Source organism: Bos javanicus, chromosome 15, assembly GCF_032452875.1.
Source record: "Bos javanicus breed banteng chromosome 15, ARS-OSU_banteng_1.0, whole genome shotgun sequence".
NCBI lineage: Eukaryota > Metazoa > Chordata > Mammalia > Artiodactyla > Bovidae > Bos > Bos javanicus.
In genome coordinates, this window is record NC_083882.1 from 863,044 (window position 1) to 880,196 (window position 17,153).

The 17,153-nt window shown below is 37.3% G+C and overlaps 2 pseudogenes; both read right to left on the reverse strand.

The window, feature by feature from the left end:
* Positions 1-460: 460 nt before the first annotated feature.
* Positions 461-3,119, reverse strand: LOC133261589 (olfactory receptor 4C13-like; annotated as a pseudogene).
* Positions 3,120-3,306: 187 nt separating this feature from the next.
* LOC133261590 (olfactory receptor 4C46-like) overlaps positions 3,307-17,153 on the reverse strand; it is a 37,028-nt pseudogene continuing 23,181 nt past the window's right edge.

Below are 17,153 nucleotides of genomic sequence, written 5' to 3' on the forward strand. Positions count from 1 at the left end.
GACAATTTCTAACTCTCTGAGAGGCTCTATACTATTTGAATATCTTAAGCTTCCCATGCCTCTCACCGGTTCGGAGACTGTAAACAATCGTATGCATAGCTGTAGGAATCCGAGTAAACCTGTCAGGCAAGTTAGAGAGCCATCTGAGGGGTTTGTGAACTAAAACACTCTTGTCATGCCCAGGAACTTTATTAACTGGAGCTGTCAGATAACTCTTTTTCAGAGAGGGAGATGGTGGTGGGGGATAGCCCCCCATAAAGTCAGAGGTGTAGGTGAGAGAACAAAACAGTAAAGTGGGCAGACTCTGGTTTTGGGGGTAGATGCTCGAGAATTTCCAGGGGAACTCCTGAGGCTCGATCCTGCCTTTGTGTATGCCGGCCTCCTTCCTCATGACTTTTGCCACAGGCGGAATTCCTCACGCTGGCTCCTGGCAGAATACATGTTAGGTTCCAATCATATTTTATGATTCATCTGAAATAGCTTTCCTACTATACAGTTTCCTAATAGTATTTTTCATCTGAGTATTTCTCAAAGTATAGATTAAAAGATTTAACATGGGAGTTATCATAGTGTAGAATACAGACACTGCTTTATCAATAGGTAAAGTAGTTGCTGGTCTCAAGTATACAAATATGCAGGGCATAAAAAATAGGACCACAACTGTTGTATGGGAGACACAGATGCAGAGAGCTTTTTGCCTTGCCTCCAAGCTCTGGGACCTTAAGGAGTGCAGAATGACCACATAGGAGCCAATCAAGAGAAGGAAATTTAACAGACAGAGGAAACCACTGTTGACAGCAACAAAGAGCCCTGGAGTATTAATACAGGCAAGATTGAGCAAAGGATTCAAGTCACACATAAGGTGATCTATGATATTAGGGCCACAAAAAGGTAATCTGAGGATGTAGATGATCTGTATGAATACATGAAGAAAGCCTGCTACCCATGACACTCCCGAAAACAGGTGACATACTCAACGAGTCATGATGCTTGTATAGTGCAAGGGCTTGCAGATGGCTATATAGTGGTCATAGGTCATCACAGTAAATAGGATGACTCCAGCATCTCCAAAGAAATGTTCCCCAAAGATTTGGGTCATGCACTCATTAAATAGAATGGTCTTCTTTTCATGGAGTAAATCTACTATCAGTTTAGGGGTATTGACAGAGGAATCATTTCAGCACAGTTCAGTTCAGTCGCTCGGTCATGTCTGACTCTTTGCCACCCCATGAACTGCAGCACGCCAGGCCTCCCTGTCCATCACCAACTCCCAGAGCCTACTCAAACTCATGTCCATCGAGTCGGTGATGCCATCCAGCCATCTCATCCTCTGTCGTCCCCTTCTTATCCTGCCCGCAATCCCTCCCAGCACCAGGGTCTTTTCCAATGAGTCAACTCTTCGCACGAGGTGGCCAAAGTATTGGAGTTTCACCTTTAGCATCAGATCTTCCAGTGAACACCCAGGACTGATCTCCTTCAGAATGGACTGGTTGGATCTCCTTGCAGTCCAAGGGACTCTCAAGAGTCTTCTCCAACACTACAGTTCAAAAGCATCAATTCTTCAGCGCTGAGCTTTCTTCACAGTCTAGCTCTCACAACCATACATGACCACTGGAAAAACCATAGCCTTGACTAGATGGACCTTTGTTGGCAAAGTAATATCTCTGCTTTTCAATATGCTATCTAGGTTGGTCATAACTTTCCTTCCAAGGAGTAAGCGTCTTCTAATTTCATGGCTGCAGTCACCATCTGCAGTGATTTTGGAGCCCCCAAAAATAAAGTCTGACACTGTTTCCACTGTTTGCCCATCTATTTCCCATGAAGTGATGGGACCAGATGCCATGATCTTCATTTTCTGAATGTTGAGCTTTAAGCCAAATTTTTCACTCTCCTCTTTCACTTTCATCAAGAAGCTCTTCACTTTCTGCCATAAAGGTGGTGTCATCTGCATATGTGAGGTTATTGATATTTCTCCCAGCAATCTTGAATCCAACTTGTGCTTCCTCCAGCCCAGTGTTTCTCATGATGTACTCTGCATATAAGTTAAATAAGCAGGGTGACAATATACAGCCTTGATGTACTCCTGTTCCTATTTGGAACCAGTCTGTTTTTCCGTGTCCAGTTCTAACGGTTGCCTACTCACTTGCATGCAGGTTTCTCAAGAGGCAGGTCAGATAGTCTGGTATTCTGATCTCTTTCAGAATTTTCCACAGTTTATTGTGATCCACACAGTCAAAGGCTTTGGCATAGTAAATAAAGCAGAAATAGATGTTTTTCAGGAACTCTCTTCCTTTTTCCATGATCCAGCAGATGTTGGCAATTTGATCTCTGGTTCTCTCAAAGCCGCAGACTGAACCTTTGCAGGATTCCAACCCCAAATTTCCAGCCAGCTAAAAATGAATGGAACAACATATCCCCTATCCAGATTCCGGGCTCTCAAGATCTATAAAAAACATGACTGAGCGACTAAGCACAGCACAGCATAAATATACATATATAATTGAATCAAGTTCAGGGGTGGTGGTGGAGAGGATATATCCCACGTCCAAGGCAAGGAGCAGTGGCTGCGCTTCACTGGAGCAGCTGTGAAGAGATACCCCACGTCCAAGGTAAGAGAAACCCAAGTAAGATGGTAGGCACTGAGAGAGAGCGTCAGAGGGTAGACAGACCGAAAACACAATCACAGACAACTAGCCAATCTGATCACACAGATCACAGCCTTAACTCAATGAAAGTAAGCCATGCCAGGTGGGGCCACCCAAGACGGATGGGTCATGTTGGAGAGGTCTGACAGAATGTGGTCCACTGGAGAAGGGAATGGCAAACCACTTCAGTACTCTTGCCTTGAGAACCCCATGAATAGTATGAAAAGACGGGAGTGGCAAGCATCAATAAAGGAGAGATAGGCCAGGAAATAGTGCATAGGGGACTCCAATAATGGGCTGGCAGTGATGATGACCACAATGAGCACATTTCCTACCACAGACACAATGTAGATGACTAAAACCCCAATAAATATGATTTTCTGGGTTTTTTTTTCTTTTTTGATTCTCTGTGAGCCCCAGTAGAATAAATTCAATAACATTATTCTTATTCTCCATATATTTCATGGTATGCATAGTTACATTACTTGGAAAAAATCACTTTTTCTTAAATGAACCTTGAAGTTATTAACATAATAAGTTATATGTCTGTAGACACAACTGAGCGACTGAACTGAACTACTGAAATCTGAACACTTATGAGATTTTCTTTTTTTTTTTATTTTTCAGATAGGAAAAAATGTTCTATTTCCTTGAAAATTATTCACATTATCTTCTGGAGCAAGGTGATGTTTATAGATTTGAGGAACTTAGTAAACATGGGCAGGAGATTTTTTTCTGCACCCTTCATCATGTGAGATGCCTCAGAGCCCAACATGAAACAGACGATCTCAGATATAGTGACAGCAAAGTCTGAAAAGAGTAGAAAATAGATGTAAAGGCTATAAATGCAAGCTAAGGATAGTGTTTTCTTTATTCTTGGTTAATGGGAAACCAGGAAAAGTAGTTGAGAATTTGAGTGTGGGATGAAGAAGGATTTGAGAAAGAGGGAATTTTAGATATGTGTCTAATAAAGATGTTTGTATCACTTAGGTAAGGTGTACTGAACTTCTGTAAGGTGATAAAAGATAAATAATTTCCAGTGTCAGACTACTTATAGTAATTGAAAGTGTAGCAGGATATTTATGATGGAAAGGTAATAAAGTAATACAGGAGCTACTATAATCAAATGACAAACACTTTGCCTAAATCCAATAACTTTATGATAGGTAATAAATATACTTTTAATGATTGATTGAAATCACCATAGCAAGACAGCAACCTTTGTAGATGCTATTATTTCATCCATTTAGCACATGAGGAACAATCTCAAATAAAAATGTTGGCAGTAATGTTCAGTTCAGTCACTCAGTCATGTCCGACTCTTTGCGACCCCATGAATTGAAGCATGCCAGGCCTCCCTGTCCATCACCAGCTCCCGAAGTCCACTCAAACTCACGTCCATCGAGTCAGTGATGCCATCCAGCCATCTCATCCTCTGTCGTTCCCTTCTCCTCCTGCCCCCAATCCCTCCCAGCATCAGAGTCTTTTCCAATGAGTCAACTCTTCACATGAGGTGGCCAAAATATTGAAGTTTCACCTTTAGCATCAGTTCTTCCAGTGAACACCCAGGACTGATCTCCTTTAGAATGGACTTGTTGAATCTCCTTGCAGTCCAAGGGATTCTCAAGAGTCTTCTCCAACACCACAGTTCAAAACCATCAATTCTTCAGTGCTCAGCCTTCTTCACAGTCCAACTCTCACATCCATACATGACCACAGGAAAAACCATAGCCCTGACTAGATGGACCTTTGTTGGCAAAGTAATGTCTCTGCTTTTGAATATGCTATCTAAGTTGGTCATAACTTTCCTTCCAAGGAGTAAGCATCTTCTAATTTCATGGCTGCAGTCACCATCTGCAGTGATTTTGGAGCCCAAAAGAAATAAAGTCTGACACTGTTTCCTCTGTTTGCCCATCTATTTCCCATGAAGTGATGGGACCAGATGCCATGATCTTCGTTTTCTGAATGTTGAGCTTTAAGCCAACTTTTTCACTCTCTTCTTTCACTTTCATTAAGAGGCTTTTTAGTTCCTCTTCACTTTCTGCCATAAGGGTGGTGTCATCTGCAGATCAGTAATGTTAACTGTCATATTACCAAAAACTTAATCAACCCTTAATTATGCTCCAAGTGATTTTTCGAAGCTGTTTTTTATTCTCATTATAAACCTATGAAATGATTGATATTATAATTTATGCTTATTTTATACATTAGGAAATAGAAACAGAGAAGTTAAGGATCTTACTCAAGAACAAGCCAAGATTAGATTAAACACCTTAACTTCTTTTTCTTCCAAATATTTTACACACATGCTATAGTGTGATGTTATAGCAAACAATATTAAACTAATAAACTCCTTTAGATATGACCATAATAATTATAGCTATTTAATATTGCTTCAGAGGCAAGTATATTTGAAACAATTTCATCAACAGACACAACAGACACATCAAACACACATACACACAATATTATAATACTCAAATATTAATAAACAAACTATGATTAATAACTATGCTTCATTGAAAGTTCTTTTTATCTTTGTTCCTCTCTCACCATATTTCTTGTCTCCCCAGTTCCCTTGCAAAGCATGGTCCCACAGACTCCTCTTGAAAAGTTGAAAATAAGAATCCTGCTGGTGAGATATATTGGCTTGAGAATCAGGAAGACCAGATTAGAATTTGACTTTTTCCTACTAGCAACTTCTTGACCTAAGGCACATTTCTTGGCATCTTATATCCTTGTTTCCTCTAACAGGTGAGAAACATAGGGTCCACCTCACAAAGGATAAGAATCCTTTGAGGAAAAAGCTATATGAAATTATCCCTCACACAGCTATGGATGCACAAAGGACCCTCACTTCTTTTCATGACTGTCTACACACCCATGTGATAAGAATTGACATTTCGAGCAATAAGACAGAGAAATATTTAGCCATACAAGAAACCAAGGAAAAATCATTTCCTATTTTACTTTCAAAGAAGCCACAGAGATCTGTATCATTCATAGCAGTTAATTTCAGAGAGAGTTATTTGGGTTCATATTTGGATTAAACAAGTTATAATTAATATGATTTAATACATTTATGCCATTTTGTCTGTGAAGTGTATTTAAATATTGTTTTCATTCTAATAGCTACTCTTGATTATTAAATGAATTGTCTCATAACACACAAAAAAATCCTATTGTTAGCCTAGGTCTTGCAAATTTCTTAATCTCTATGAGCCTCAAATTTTGCCCAAGTCAAATTAGGTTAATGATATTTACCAGCTATCTTTTGATGAATGGGGTGAGGATGACATGTGCTGATACTGTATATGAAAATTATTGAAACATAATGATAAAAATGTATGAAAAGTAATAGTCTTTTTAATTTTTAAAGTAACAATCTTTAATGAGCATCAGCACTATTTTTTAAGTGTTTTTTTTTTTTTTTAACTTACTTTCTGTACTTAGATGATCTTACTGATATTTGGGGCTGTTCAGAACTAATCCCATCTTCAAATTGACATCCTCTTTGAATAAGTAACTCAATATAAAAGATATGACATATTCAGAAAGAGACTGTAGTCAGTTCAGTTCAGTCACTCAGTCGTGTCCGACTCTTTGTGACCCCATGAGCCGCATCATGCCAGGCCCCCCAGTCCATCACCAACTTCTGGAGTCCACCCAAACCCATGTCCATTGAGTTGGTGATGCCATCCAACTATCTCATCCTCTGTTGTCCCCTTCTCCTCCTGCCCTCAATCTTTCTGAGCATCAGGGTCTTTTCAAATGAATCAGTTCTTCGCATCAGATGGTCAAAGTATTGGAGTTTTAGCTTCAACATCAATCCTTCCAATGAACACCCAGGACTGATCTCCTTTAGGATGGATACTGGTTGGATCTCCTTACTGTCCAAGGGACTCTCAAGAGTCTTCTCCAACACCCACAGTTCAAAATCATCAATTCTTCTGTGCTCAGCTTTTTTATAGTCCAACACTCACATCCGTACATGACTACTGGAAAAACCACAGCCTTGACTAGATGGACCTTTGTGGACAAAGTAATGTTTCTGCTTTTTAATATGCTGTCTAGGTTGGTCATAACTTTCTTTCCAAGGAGTAAGTGTCTTTTAATTTCATGGCAGCAATCACTATCTGCAGTGATTTTGGAGCCCCCCAAAAATAAAGTCAGCCACTATTTCCACTGTTTTCCTATTTGCCATGAAGTGGTGGAACTGGATGCCATGATCTTAGTTTTCTGAATGTTGAGCTTTAAGCCAAATTTTTCACTCTCCTCTTTCACTTTCATCAAGAAGCTCTTTAGTTCCTCTTCACTTTCTGCCATAAGTGTGGTGTCATCTGTGTATCTGAGGTTATTGATATTTCTCCTGGCAATCTTGAATCCAACTTGTGCTTCCTCCAGCCCAGCATTTCTCATGATGTACTCTGCATATAAGTTAAATAAGCAGGGTGACAATATACGTACTTGACATACTCCTTTTCCTATTTGGAACCAGTCTGTTGGGTAATTCAATATCAAATCAATAGTACAGAATTATTTTTATGTCTAAATATTTCTTTCTAGCCTACAGAAAACCCAAGACTTGAATTTAAAATTAGTTTATTTGTAATGCTATGTAGAAATGATCTTCTATACATGGCTATGATCCCATAGGCAGGAGGCAGAATACATAGTGGAAACACATTCAAATGAGTCATTCCATCCTTGATGAAGCTTGTTCTGAAGATGTGAAAAACAACCACACAAAAAGGCTTTTTTTTTTTAACCTACAATTCAAGGATATTTAGTCAGGTTGCCATAAAAGATCAAGGACGTTATCTTGTAGCTGCTATTTTCTCTCCCAGAAGTTAATTATTTCCTTTGATGGAAAGACTTTGTCTTAGAAAGAGATACTCTGGAGAGATGTGTTCAAGAAACACTTATTAAGAATAAGTGGGGGAATTTTAGTCTCTGTTATTGTTATTGTTGTTTAGTCACTAAGTAGTGTCTTACTCTTTTGTGACCCCATGGACTGTAGACCTCCATGCTGCTCTATCCATGGGGTTTCCCAGACAAGAAGACTGGAATGGGTTGACATTTTATTCTCCAGGGGATCTTTCCAACCCGGAGATTGAACCCGAATCTCTTGCATTGCAGTGGCTTCTTTATCACTGAGTCACCAAAGAAACCCTTTAGTCCCTGTCCTTGGAACCAAAAACATGAAAGCTTCTTCTATCAAAACTTGGATTTCTTAGAATGGTCAAAGTTATGTGAATATCAATAATAGAATAATTCCAACCTGGGGGCCTCAGATATAGACTCAAATTAGAGAAGGTACTTCTTTCTTACATTAAAATTTTTCTGAGAAACTAAATTTGATTGCTTGAGGACTAGAACAGTGAGGACAAAAAATTAATGCTAGTCATTTTAAAGTGTGTGTGTGAGTGTGTGTGTGTATTTGTGTGTGTTTGCTCATTTGTGTCCGACTCTTTGTGACCCCGTGGACTGTAGCCCACCAGGCTCCTCTGACCATAGAATTTTCCAGGGAAGAATACTGGAGCATGTTGCCATTTCCTACTCCAGGGGATCTTCCTAACCTAGGGATATAACCCCTGTCTCTTGCATCTCCTTCATTGGCAGGTGGATTCTTTACCACTATCCCACCTAGAAAACCCATTTTAAAGTACTTATCCATAAACCTATTACTCACATTCATCAGAGGGCCTATGAAAATAAACAGAAACTCTAAAAGGCTCCCAATAAGTTATTTCTTACAATTATGTGATGGCTGTCATGGAAGTGAAAGTGAAAATCCCTCAGTCATGTCCAACTCTTTGTTGGACTCAGTCCAGAATACTGGAGTGGGTAGCCTTTCCCTTCTCCAGGGAATCTTCCCAACTCAGGGATAAAACCCAAGTCTCCCACATTGCAGGTGGATTCTTTATCAGCTGAGCCACAAGGGAAGCCTGTCATGGAAACCCAGGCAATATTAAAAATGAGGAATGATATTTAAAGCACAAAAAGAGAGTTCTAATTTCAAACACATGAATTGTTCCACATTCTTGCCCTTGCTATTTTCCTATTAGTCATTCTAGGAGGTATGCAGAGATAAATTACTGAGGATATAGTTTGTTTTCCTGATTAGTGGAAATTATTGGAAATTAGACTAATTTCCAAATTAGTCAATTTGCTGAACATTTAAAAATACTGTTATTGGCCATTTATGTATCTTCCATTTTAAATTTCATTTCAAGCCCTTTGTAATTTAACTATATGTATGAACATTATATTATATTCAATGATTTACCTATCTCCTTGTGTCAATACCACACATTTTTTTTTAAATCACTGCTTTATAATGACTTCAATTCAGATAGAAAAAGTTCTCCAACCATGTTTCTTTTTCTTTCTTTCTTTCTTTCTTTTTTTTTTTTTTTTTTTTTGATGCTGATTTTCTACTACACATTCATTGTTTTAAACTTCTATTGAAATATAGTTGATTTACAATATTGTGTTAAGGGCAAATTAGTTGATACTGTTTTTTAATGGCCTAACACTTAATTTTGTAGATATTCATGTATGCATGCTGAATAATAGGATTCTTTGGTATAGGTACTATTTTATTTATGCATCCATATTCTCATAAATTTTTCTGTTTAGAATTTTTATATACTTTATGATTTATTGCCAACTTTATTTATCAATAATTTTAAAAGTAATATTGAAAATTTCTACACTGATGGTGGATTTATGTTTTCTTCAGGTGGATGTAATTAACTTTGATTCATGCTTTTTCAGGCTATATCATTAAGTACATATACGTCAGTGTCATGTAGTAGGTCAAAGCTGGAGGCACATGTTATGATTTAAGGGGAGTTTTGTAAGAGATTATTTTCAAGATATGGACAGATGGAGAAAAGCCACAAGGAATGTGCAATATCTTGGGACTAGCAAGAGCTGAATATGTTAGAGAACAGTGGGTGTCCAGAAAGGGTGAAGAGAAGCAGAAACAAGCAAATATGTGTATATATATATATATATGCTTATATATATTATTTTATAATATATATTAAATATATATATTATTTTTAATAATATAAAATATTTTTATTTTTAAAAAATAATATTATTTTTATATTTTAATATATTATATTAAAATAATATAATATAATAATATTACATAATAGTATTATTTTTTAATGGAAGGATAATTGCTTTACAGAATTTTGCGGTTTTCTGTCATGCATCAACAAGAATCAACCATAAGTACGTCCACATCCACCCCCTCCAAGACCTCCCTCCCATCCCCCTCCCCACCACACCCAACAGCCTGACACAGAGCCCCTGTTTGAGTTCCCTGAGTCAAACAGCAAATTACCACTGACTATCTGTTTTATACATAGTATTGTAAATTTCTATGTTACACTCTTCATACATCTCCCCTTCTCCCTCCTCTCCTCCCAGCTTGTCCATAGGTCTGTTCTCTATGTCTGTTTCTCCATTGCTGCCCTGAAAATAAATTCATCAGTGCTGTATCTTCAGATTCCATACATATATGTCAGTATTCAATATTTACATTTTTCTTTCTGACTTACTTCACTCCGTATAATGAGCACTAGTTTCATCCACCTAATTAAAACAGATTCAAATTTGTTGCTTTTTATGGCTGAGTAGTATTCCATTGTGTATATGTACCACAGCTTTTTTATCCACTCATCAGCTGATGGACATCTAGGTTGCTTTCACGTTCTAACTATTGTAAATAGTGATGCAGTGAACATAGGGGTACATATGTCTTTTTCAGTTTTGATTTCCTCAGGGTATATGCCCAGGATTGGGATTGCTGAGTCATATGGTGGTTTTATTCCTAGCTTTTTAAGGAGTCTCCATACCATCTTCCATAGTGGCTGTATCAGTTTTCATTCCCACCAGCAGTGCAAGAATGTTCCCTTTTCTCCACACCCTCTCCATAATTTATTGTTTGTAGACATTTTGTTGACGGCCATTCTGACTGATGAGAGGTGGTATCTCATTGTACTTTTGATTTGCATTTCTCTAACAATGAATGATGTTGAGCACCTTTTCATGAGCTTGTTAGACATCTGTATGTCTTCTTTGGAGAAATGTCTCTTCAGGTACCTTTCCCACTTTTTGATTGGGTTGCCTGCTTTTCTGGTATTTAGTTGTATAAGCTGCTTGTGTATTTTGGAAATTAATTCTTTATCAGCTATTTCCTTTGCTCTCATTTTCTCCCATTCTGAGGGCTTGGTTTTTTTTTTTTTTTAATCTTGTTTGTAGTTTCCTTTGCTATGCAAAAGCTTTTAAGTTTACCTGGACCTCACTTGTTTATTTTTGTTTTTATTTCCATTACTCTAGGAGATGGGTCATAGAAGATCTTGCTCTGATTTATGTCATTGAGTGTTCTGCCTATGTTCTCCTCTTACAGTTTAATAGTTTTGGGTCTTACATTTGGGTCTTTAATCCATTTTGAGTTTATCTTTGTGTATGGCATTAGGTACTGATCTAATTTCATTATTCTGCACATAGCTTTGCTGTTTTCCCAGCACCACCTATTGAAGAGTCTGTCTTTCCCCACAGTGTATATTCTTGCCTCCTTTGTCAAAAATAAGGTATCAGTAGGTGAGTGGGTTTATCTCTGGGTTCTCTATCTTGTCCCAGTGGTCTGTATTTCTGTTTTTGTGCCAGTACCACACTGGCTTGATGACTGTAGCTTTGCAGCATACTCTGAAGACAGGAAGGTTGATTCCTCCAGCTCCATACTTCTTTCTAAAGACTATTTTGGTTATTCAGGGTCTTTTGTGTTTCCATATGAATTGTGAAATTTTTTGTTTTAGTTCTGTGAAAAATGCCATTGGTAATTTGATAGGGATTGCATTGAACCTGTAGACTGCATTTGCTAGTATAGTCATTTTCACAATATTGATTCTTCCTACATGGAACATGGAATATCTCTCCATCTGTTTATGCCATCTTTGATAGCTTCTATTAGTGTCCTATAGTTTTTCTATACGGGTATTTTGTCTCCTTATGTAGGTTTATCCCTAGATATTTTATTTATGTGTTTTGTTGTTGTTGCAATGGTGAATGGTTTTTATTCCTTAATTTCTCTTTCTGATTTTTCATTATTTGTATATAAGAATGCAAGTAATTTCTGTGTATTGACCTTGTATCTCATGACTCTGCTGAATGGACTGATTAGCTCTAATAATTTTCTGATAGTTTCTTTTGGGTTTTCTATGTATAGTTCCATAGCATCTGCATACAGTGAGAGTGTTACTTCTTCTTTACCAATCTGGATTCATTTTATTTCTTTTTCTTCTCTAATTACCATAGCTAGAACTTCCAATACTATGTTGAATAATAGTGGTGAGAGTGGAAACCCTTGTATTGTTCCTGATCTTAGAGGGGAAGCTTTTAGTTTTTCACCTTTGAGAATTATATGCGCGGTGGGCTTTTCATATATGGCCTTTACTATGTTGACATAGATTCCTTCTATGGCCATTTTTTGAAGTTTTTTTTTTTTCATAAATGAATGCTGAATTTTATCTGGATCTATTGAGATGATTATATGGTTTTTATCTTTCAATTTGGTGATATGGTGTATCACTTTGGTTTGCATATACTGAAGAATCCTTGCAGCCCTGGAATAAACCTGAATTGATCATGGTGTATGAGCTTTTTAATGTGTTGTTGGATTCCGTTGCTAGAATTTTGTTGAGGAATTTTGCATCTATGTTCGTCAGTGACATTGGCCTGTAATTTGCTTTTTTCTTGTTGTTTTTTCCTGGTTTTGGTATCAGGGTGATTGTGGCCTTGTAGATGAGTTTGGAAGTTCTCTTTACTCTGCAATTTTTTGGAAGAGTTTCAGAAAAATAGACATCAGTTCTTCTCTAAATGTTTCACAGAATTCCCCTGTGAAGCCATCTGGCCCTGGGCTTTTCTTTTGGGTACGATTCTTGATCACTGCTTCAATTTTAGTGCTTGTAATTGGTTTGTTCATAATTTCTGCTTCTTCCTGGTTCAGCCTTGGCAAGCTGATCTTTTTGAAGTATCTGTTCCTATCGTGCCTGTTGTAATCTCTCCTTTTTCATTTATAATTTTATTGCTTTTATTTTTCTCCCTTTTTCTCTTGGTGAGTCTGGATAGTGGTTTGTCCATTTTGTTTATGTCCTCAAAGAACCAGATTTTAGTTTTACCAATCTTTGCTATTGTTTCCATTTCTTTTTCAATGATTTCTGCTCTGATTTTTATGATCTCCTTTCTTATGCTGTCTTTGGGTGTTTTTTTGTTCTTCTTTTTACAGCTGCCTTAGATTTAGATTTAGGCTGTTTACTTGATCTTTTTTGTTTGTTTGTTTGTGGAGGTAGGATTGTATCGCTATAAACCTCTTAGAACAGGTTTTGCTGAATCCCATAGGTTTTGGGTCATCATGTTTTCATTGTCATTTATTTCTAGGAATCTTTTTATTTACTCCCTTATTTCTTCAGTAACCTCTTTGTTATGTAGTGATGTATTGCTTAATCTCCAAGAGTTGTGTTTTTTTTTTTTTTTCCAGTAGTTGATATCTAGTATCATAACATTGTGGTCAGACAAGATACTTGATACAATTTCAATTTTCTTAAATTTACTGAGACTTGATTCAAGGCTCAGGTTGTGGTCTATCTTGGAGAATGTCCCTTGTGCACTTGAGAAGAAAGTGTATTCTGCATTTGGATGGAAAATCCTTAAAATATAAATTAGGTTCATTTGGTCTAATGTTTCATTTAAGGTTTGTGTTTCCTTTTGGTTCTATGTTTTGATGAACTTTCCATTGGTGAAAGTGGGGCATTAAAGTCTCCTACTATTATTGTGTTGCTGTCAGTTTCTCCTCTTATGTTTGTTAGTGTTTGCCTTATGTATTGAGGTGCTCCTATGTTGGGTGCATAGACATTTACAATTGTTATGTCATCTTCTTGGATTGATCCTTTGATCAGTATGTAATGTACTTCTTTGATTCTTGTGATATTCTTTATTTTAAAGTCTATTTTGTCTGAAATAAGAATTGCCACTCCAGCTTTCTTTTGGTTTCCATTTGCATGGACTATCCTTTTACATCCTTTTACTTTCAATCTGTATTTGTCTCTAGGTCTGAAGTGGGTCTCCTATAGGTAGCATATATATGGGTCTTGTTTTTATATCCATTCAATCAGTCAGTGAAAGTGAAAGAGGAGAGTCAAAAAAGTTGGCTTAAAACTCAACATTCAGAAAACTAAGATATGGCATCCAGTCCTATCACTTCATGGCAAATAGATGGGTAAACAGTGGATACAGTGGCTGACTTTATTTTTCTGGCTCCAAAATCACTGCAGATGGTAATTGCAGCTATGAAATTAAATTAAATTCTTACTCCTTGAAAGGAAAGTTATGACCAACCTAGAGAGCCTATTAAAAAGCAAAGAGATTACTTTGCCAACAAAGGTCTGTCTAGTCAAGGCTATGGTTTTTCCAGTGGCCATGTATGGATATGAAAGTTGGACTATAAAGAAAGCTGAGTGCCAAGGAATTGATGGTTTTAAACTGTGTTGTTGGAGAAGATTCTTGAGAGTCGCTTGGACTACAAGGAGATCCAACCAGTCCATCATAAAGGAGATCAGTCCTGGGTGTTCAATGGAAGGACTGATGCTGAAGCTGAAGCTCCAGTATTTTGGCCACCAGATGCGAAGAGCTAACTCATTTGAAAACACCCTGATGTTGAGAATGATTGAAGGCGGGAGGAGAAGGGGACAACAGAGGATGAGATGGTTGGATGGCATCACCAACTCAATGGACATGAGTTTGGGTAAACTCCGGGAGTTGGTGATGGACAGGGAGGCCTGGCTTTCTGCGGTTCATGGGGTCACAAAGAGTCGGACACGACTGAGGGACTGAACTGAACTGAGTCAGTTTGTATCTTTTGGTTGGTTAATTTAATCCATTTACAGTTAAGGTAATTATTGATACATATGTTCCTATTTTTTCATTTTCTTTATTGTTTTGCGTTTGTTTTTGTGGGGACTTTTCTTTCTCTTGTGTTTACTGGCTATGTAAGTCTCTTTAGAATTTGTTCCAGGGCTGGTGGTTCTGAATTAGTGGTTCTGAATTCTCTTAATTTTGCTTATCTGTAAAGTTTTTGATTTCTCTGTCAATTTTGAATGAGATCTTTGCTAGACATAGTAATCATGGTTGTAGGTTTTTCTCTTTCAGTACTTTAAATATATCTTGTCATTCCCTTCTGGCCTGTAGAGTTTCTGCTGAAAGATCCTCTGTTAATCACATGGGTTTTCCCTTGTATTTTACTTGTTGCTTTTCCCTTGCTGGTTTTAATATTCTTTCTTTGTGCTTAATCTTTCTTACCTTGATTAATATGTGTCTCAATGTGTTTCTCCTTGAGCTTAACCTGTAAGGGATTTTCTGTACTTCTTGGACTTGATTGACTATTTTCCTTCCTATGTTGGGGAAGTTTTCACCTATAATTTATTCAAAAATTTTCTCAGTGACTTTCTTTTTTTTATTCTTCCTCTGGGACCCGTGTAACTTAAGTGTTGGTGTGTTTAATATTGCCCCAAAGGTCACTGAGGCTATCCTCAACTCTTTTCATTCCTTTCCCTTTATTCTTCTCTTCAGCAGTTACTTCCACCATTCTAAACTCCAGCTCACCTATCTGTTTCTCTGCCTCAGTTATTCTGCTATTGATTTCTTCTAGAGTATTTTTAACTTTGGTAATTATGTTATTCATCCATTTGCTTATTTTTTATTTCTTTAATGTCCTTGGTGATTTTAGTAACTGTGTTAAATGCTTCTTGCATATTCTCCATCTATTTTCAAGTCTTTGATGCATATTTGCTATTATTAGTCTGAATTCTCTTTTAGAGAGCTTACTTATTTCCTCTTCGTTTATTTGGGGTTGTGAGTTTCTACCTTGCTCTTTCATTTGTGCTGTATTTCTCTGTCTTTTCATTTTTTTTTTTTTTAATAACTTGCTCCACTTGAGGTCTCCTTTCCCCAGGGTTTAGGGTTGTATTACTTCTTCCTTTTGATTTTTGGCTTTGGAGGGAAATGTTGGTTTGCTGATTTGTGTTGATTTCTTTTTGGGGAATGACTTGTGTCTGTGTTCTAGTAGGAGGAAATCAAGTAGGTAATTACAGAAATACTAGGATATATACACACATACTTCCACACTTACAGTTATAGCCAAAGTCTTCTAAAGAAAATAGTACAGGAGATTGACATGGTTAACAAGAGAAACCAGAGGTGAAATCAACCAACTGAAAGTAAAGTTAGCTAATGCTAAATCTGGAAATCTGAGCATGTGCAGAGGGCCAACTGGGGAAAATAGCATAGACAGCTCAACAGTTTAACTTACTTGGTGAAATAAGAAAGAGTGAAGGAAAAAAGGGAGAATTAAAAAAGAGAGAACAAGAAAAAGAAGAGTGGAGGGAAAAGAGAAAAGGTGGGGGTGAAGAAGAGGATTAAAAAAATAAAAATTAGAAAAGCAAAGATAAATAGACATATGTGGATAAGATTTATATATATTCAGGAATAACTGAAAAGAACTGTAAGAAAAGCAGTTGAATATATCAAAAATAAAATTTTAAAAAAATCAAGAAAAATGAAAGAAAAAAAACTGATAAAGAGAAAAAAACATTTAAAGTTAATTTTTTTGTTTTTCTTCTTTTTTGACAAGAAACACAAAAAGCAAAACTCCACAGCACTGCAAAAGGCTAATATGGAGGTAGAAATATATAGGGGGAAAAAATGTGTGATGTATAAGAAAAAAAATAAAAATAAATCTTAAAATGAATAATTATTATATTTTTTAACAAGGAAAACAAACAGGAAAATTCCACAGCACCACAAAAAGTTAATGTAATGGTTGAAATATGTTGGGGAATAAACAGTGTGGAGAGAAAGAAAAAAAAAAATTAAAGTTCTCAAGACGTAGCTCTTGGTTGCGGAGTCTGCCACTGTGGAGGGGGTTGGGTTAGAGTCCTGTGATATTTTCCTGGTTGGGGGAGCTTGTGCCTGTGTTCTGGTTGAAGGAGCTGGGTCTCCTCTTTCTGAACGGCAGTGCAGTGTCCAATAGTAAGTTTTGGAGTGTCTATGCTTTCAGTATGCCTTTGGGCAGTCATTCAAGCTTTTGTGATGTTCAGTTCAGTCACTCAGTCGTGTCCGACTCCTTGCAGCCCCATGAACTGCAGCACTCCAGGCCTCCCTGTCCATCACCAACTCCTGAAGTCCACCCAAACCTATGTCCATTGAGTCGGTGATGACATCCAGCCATCTCATCCTCTGTCATCACCTTCTCCTCCTGCCCTCAAACTTTCCCAGCATCAGGGTCTTTTCAAATGAGTCAGCTCTTTGCATCAGGTGGCCAAAGTATTGAAGTTTCAGCTTCAGCATCAGTCCTTCCAATAAACACCCAGGACTGATCTCCTTTAGGATGGACTGGTTGGATCTCCTTGCAATCCAAGGGACTCTCAAGAGTCT